Source organism: Cryptotermes secundus, unplaced genomic scaffold (assembly GCF_002891405.2).
Source record: "Cryptotermes secundus unplaced genomic scaffold, Csec_1.0 scaffold284, whole genome shotgun sequence".
NCBI lineage: Eukaryota > Metazoa > Arthropoda > Insecta > Blattodea > Kalotermitidae > Cryptotermes > Cryptotermes secundus.
The window spans coordinates 435,501-439,897 of record NW_019719361.1 but is presented as its reverse complement, the minus strand read 5'-3'; the positions used below and the strand labels follow the sequence as shown (position 1 = coordinate 439,897).

General features: G+C 43.6%; 1 long non-coding RNA gene across 2 annotated transcripts in view; it reads left to right on the top strand.

Annotated features, from left to right (window-relative positions):
• LOC117282335 overlaps positions 1-4,024 on the top strand; it is a 300,835-nt gene extending 296,811 nt beyond the window's left edge. For both annotated transcript variants that reach the window (XR_004513056.1, XR_004513055.1), the window contains one exon: positions 3,568-4,024. This is a non-coding gene — a long non-coding RNA (uncharacterized LOC117282335). The remainder of the gene's footprint in view (positions 1-3,567) is intronic.
• The last annotated feature ends 373 nt before the right edge of the window (positions 4,025-4,397 follow it).

Sequence of the window (4,397 nt, the reverse complement as noted above, 5' to 3'; positions counted from 1 at the left end):
GTGTGCGGTGGCGCCCGCACCCTCCATAGGCATCAGTGAATTGTGCCCGAGTACATAAGAACGTTGGACAGCACTGCACTGCACTACGTCTTCTTGCCGTAGAAATTTCAGCTGCTATCATAAAACCTGAAAGTGTAACAAAAATGTAGGTAGGTGTAGGTTTGTCTGGATACTACCCTATGTACAGAACAGATAATAGGGTATAATTTTAACTTCAACCAGCAAAGATATTTGATATTGTGAATGTTCTTTTGATTAGGTGAATGTTGTTAATGGTCTTGAAAGGTTTAAAACCTCGACTTCTCTTTTCAAAAGCTCAACACAGGTCCTATCACTTTGAATGCAAAGCATAAGGGCGGCCGCACACCAACTGCGTCAAGACAAGCATCAAGACATGAGACAAAAGACGCAGTCTTGCTACATTCGTGATTAGTCAGCATCATGACTCAGACCGGTGTGCGGCGGTTTTCATAATCTCATTCGTTTCAATTGTGCTCCTTTCTTTGCGCCATATCACAGACATCGTGTCTTGACTGTTACATGTCTTGACGCATGTCGGTGTGTGGCCTACCTAAGAGTAACGAATAGGACTAAAACATGCTCATAATGTCGAAGTGCCTGTTCTTTCCAATCGAAAAATCTTTCGTTTCTCTGGAACCCTGAAAGGCCGATATATTCGTTCGTATGTAAACCAAAACGAAATTGATTTCTATTTGTCCAGCAGAAAATGTTTTCCCTGAATGCATGTAAGAATGCTTCAAGAGTGCTTCGCGTATCCATAAATTATTCATTTTGCATCCTAAAGAATACAAAATCGAATGCTTCAAGCAAAAAGGGCATGCCATCCAAAACTTTATATAGATTAAATTCTAAACGGTTCTGACTGTGGTGTATAACATTCAGAATTACTAGGTTTTTGGACTTCGTCCATCTACCGGTTTTCTAAAAACTGAATAAATATTTCCCTTCTCGCCTGAGAACGGAAACAAATCCAGTTTCCGAAACGTTGACTCTGTTTCGGTAGCTCAGTCGGTACAGAGACGGACTACGGGCTGGGAAACCAAGAATTTTGGGATCTATTCCCGGCAGGTTCAAGAGATTTTTCTATAAAAAGTTCCGATGACTTTGGGGCCAACCGGTTTCCTATAAAAAGGATACTAGATTATATTTCCCTGGGGGTAACACGGCAGGAACGTGAAGGTAATCTCTGAGCTCCCTCTAATGCGAAGTTTAAGAATGGTGGAACTATATCACCATTTCCTCATACGTCTTCATGGCGTGATGCTTAATTATCTAAGTATAGATAAAAACTTGACGCAAGTAAAGAGGTTTGTCTAGAAGTAAACACAGAGAAAACTAAGTATATGTTGCTGTCTCGTCACCAAAATGCAGGGCAAAATCATGACATAAAGATAGGAAACATATGTTTTGAAAATGTGACACAGTTCAGATATTTGGGAACAACGATAACAGATCGAAACCTGATTGAGGAGGAAATTAAGAGGCGGTTGAACTCGGCGTAATGCTTGCTACCATTCAGTCCAGAGCCTCTTGTCTTCTCGTCTGCTATCCAAAAAACATAAAAATTAGAATACACAAAACTATAATTTTGCCCTGGTTCTCTATGTGTGTGAAACTTGGTCTCTGACATTAGGGGAGGAACATAGACTGAGGGTGTTTGAGAACAGAGTGTAGAGGAGAATATTTGGACCAAAGAGAGATGAAGTCACAGCAGGTTGGAGAAAACTGCATAATGAGGAGCCTCATAACTTGTACTCTTCTCCATGTATAATTAGAATGATCAAGTCAAGGAGGATGAGGTGGGAAGGTCTTGTGGCACGAATGGGGGAGACGAGGAATGCGTATAGGATATTGGCGGGAAAGTCAGAAGGAAAGAGACCACAGGGAAGACCAAGGCGTGGGTGGGTGGACAGTATTAAAATGGATCTTAGAGAGATAGGATAGGATGGTATGGATGGATTGATCTGACTCATGATAAGGACCATTGGAGGGCTTTTGTGAACACGCTAACGAACCTTTAGATTCCATAAAATTCTGGGGAATTCTTGAGTAGCTGCAGAATTGGCGGCTCCTCAAGAAGGGCTCAGCTCCATGAGTAAGTATACTTCTTTATACCTGCAATATTGAACATAAAATCTAATGAAGTTTACGGAGCCACAAATAAATATTTCGAAAATTAACTATGTGCCTTTATATTTATGTCTGTTGTTAAAATAGAGTTTCAACAATGTGAAATGACGCAGTAACACCTCGTATAGGCATAATTCTTCTGGCGGCCATGCTTTCCCTTTCCAAAACCCTAGCCTCCTTCTGAAGTCACGAACTGGTTATATTTTCTCTCTAGAACCTTCATTTGCAGGCAGCGGCTGCTGGCGGTTAATGCGTCGCCCCAAATTAAGAGCACAGACTGTGCGCACTCTCTGGGGCGTTTCTCTTTAAGAGAAAGGAGTGTGAAGCTGATTATGACGCCGAGGCGTACTGAACTGCTGACCCATGTTCATTTATTAACTATTTCCTTTTCATGCCTCTCCTACCCTTTCCCTCCATCTTTCATCCACCTATTTACTTCCCCTCCACTGTTTCAACTTAGCACTTCGCCCTTTCATTAGGCTAGCGGTGTACCATTTCAACGGTCACCGAAAGTTTCAGTGATAATTTATTCAACATCCAGCTCAGCTAAGGACAAACCGAACTGTGTGAGGTTCAGTTGAGGTTCTTACCTGTGTGTGTATATAGCTTACTGACATTGTGACACAGGAGTGACGGGCGTTACGAGGTTCGAATCTTGGTCAGGCTCATGGAGCTGGTCAGTGCAACGAATCCTCACGGCCGTTAATCTCGGTTTTCTAGACCGGAGCCGCTGTGTCCTTGAAATAACTCCTCAATTATCCTCACGAGGTTGGGCCGTGCAATAGCTCAAGCGGTTAGTCGCTGGCTTCCCGTCGCGGCGGCACGGGTTCGATCCCGTGTCTGGTCAAATGGGATTTGTGGTGGAAATAGTGGCACTAGGGCAGGTTTTCTCCGAGTACCTCTGTTTCCCCTGCCAATCTTCATTCCACCAATTGTTCCACAATCACCCCTCACCTATCATCTGCGGCTGGTACAATAGGCCAGAAGTGGCCGCAGTAAAAGGGGCTTAGCCCCACCCCACTAGCAATAAAAAAATCTTCACGAGGCTGAGAGGACCCCGTTCCACAACCACTATTTCTCAGAATAAAATCTGGTAGCGCCGGGAATCGAACCCGGGACCTCTGGATCTGAGGCCAGGAACTCTGACCACTAGACCACAGATTCGGTCCTTGACAAATATACATGACCTGAAATTTTTGGAAGAAACTTTTAATAGCTCGACTGCAGATAAGTGATACCTAGAAACTCGCTAGTGCATAGATAGGTCACTCTTTGTTTGCAATTCTGCTTCTTGTCCCGGAAGAAAGAACAAAGAAAACATCAGGACTTCCCATTGTAACTCTTAATAACTGTGAAGGAAATTAAATGAAGGTTTGGTCGCGATATTATCTATTTGATTCTTCTTTTCGATTCCAGATGGCGAAGTCAGTCGATTCTGTCAAAAGAAGAAGAAGAAAAAAAGTCGGTTATTTCTAACCGTGCGCGCTTCAGTGAGAATCTCCCAATTTTCTCCTTCGTATCAGCCCCGTCCGCCGTCGCTGGAGCCTATCTCGCATCCATTCGTTAACTCCCGCCTCACGGAATGAGGTTACTCGTAGATAGTTCCAGCAAACACACCGAGCAGCCATTTTGTGTAGCTACAGTAAATGGCTGACGTTAAGGGACATCCATCATGTGCTGACTGTCATGACGCGGTGGTTAGCACTGCTGCTTCTTATTCGAGAGGCCTCGAGTTTGAATCTCGCCCCAGAGACATGTTGTTTTAGCCGATTCAAGCATCTATCGGCTTGATATTTTAAAACAGTGGACGCCTATACCCACTTACTTACTTACTTACTTACTTACTCACTCCTGGAGGTGAGGCCTTCTGGAAGAGCCGCCAATTCTGCAGCTACTCAAGAATTTCCCAGGATTTTATGGAACCCGAAGGTTAATTACCGTGTTCATAAGAGCCCTCCACTGGTCCATATTCTGAGCCAGATCAATCCCATCAATACCATCTCATCCTGTCTCTCCAAGATCCATTTTAATATTGTCCACCAACCTACGCCTTGGTCTTCCCAGTGGTCTATTTCCTTCTGGCTTTTCCCACCAATATCCTATACATATTTCTCCTCCTACATTTGTGCTACATCCCATGTCCATCTCATCCTCATGGACTTGATCATTCTAATTATACTTGGAGGGGAGTACAAGTTATGAAGCTCCTCATTATGCAGTTTTCTCCAACCTCCTGTCACTTCATC